The sequence below is a fragment of the Odontomachus brunneus genome, unplaced genomic scaffold, assembly GCF_010583005.1.
Source record: "Odontomachus brunneus isolate Ranch 3 - 2012 unplaced genomic scaffold, Obru_v1 Obru_scaffold_117, whole genome shotgun sequence".
Classification (NCBI taxonomy): domain Eukaryota; kingdom Metazoa; phylum Arthropoda; class Insecta; order Hymenoptera; family Formicidae; genus Odontomachus; species Odontomachus brunneus.
Genome location: NW_022639567.1, coordinates 737,568 through 738,614, shown reverse-complemented (window position 1 = coordinate 738,614; position 1,047 = coordinate 737,568).

Below are 1,047 nucleotides of genomic sequence, written 5' to 3'. Positions count from 1 at the left end.
CCATTATCGAATAATTCCTTCGTTGATACGCGCTCTCTTTGTTGGATCGGCTTCATCATTAACATATTACGTGCGCGCTACTCCAAACACGATTGCACGATTCGCTTTATTAGCTGCACATTATAATTACGATAATAGCTCGATATAGAACGCTTATTTGCCCGAAGTATCATACGCACACACAGAACAAAGTAATAATTGTCGTGTAATTAACATATTACGCGCGTATCGCAACGGTATGACTTTATTTTGCAAACTTCATCCGTTCAATTAAAATTGATTCGGTGTAAAAGCACGGTGTATTGCCGCGAGCAAGAAGCGACGTGTTATCGGATTGACATGACAATGATCTTGCTCTGACACGCATAACGTTACGCAAGAAACAAAGAAGCCTCCGTAACGCGATAAATTGGCGAAAATCATTTTGAGTTCGTCCGTTCTCTTCTGGACAGATAAAAATCGTTTGATTGATAATGTGCTACCCGAGTCCAAACATAGAATCTGCTATAAATCTTGAAAACGCTGTTGTTATTTTTAACGTCCCTTGTGTTATATTAACGTAGCTCTATTTTCATAGACACATAGTTTTCGTCTCTCCTTGTCTATTTTTATGTCGCGTTAGTTATTCTTTCTTGTTTCTCGACATTTTTCTTAAGCGTTTATAATATTTTGCTTAAAGTAGTTATATCGCGAAACGCGAACTTTGTGGGAATTTAATGAATCTTGCACTATATACATAATTATCCAAATGCTCGTGCGTATTAGGAAAAGATTAGCCATTCAAGAGCCCAGATATTTAGCAATTATATCAATTTATATTATCAATTAAAGTTGACACTTTTTACACGCATTCCTTGAGGTAAGCGAACTATTTTTTATTTCTATTTTTAATATCTTTTAAACTTTCTACATGTGAGATTTTGGTAGAAAGTTATTATGCTATTAAAGATTAATATACAGTCATTACATTCAGAATTATTGATCATTTTGTTTTCAAAATACAGCGGTGGAAAATTTATAATTTATAAAGTAAATTACTCAATTAGT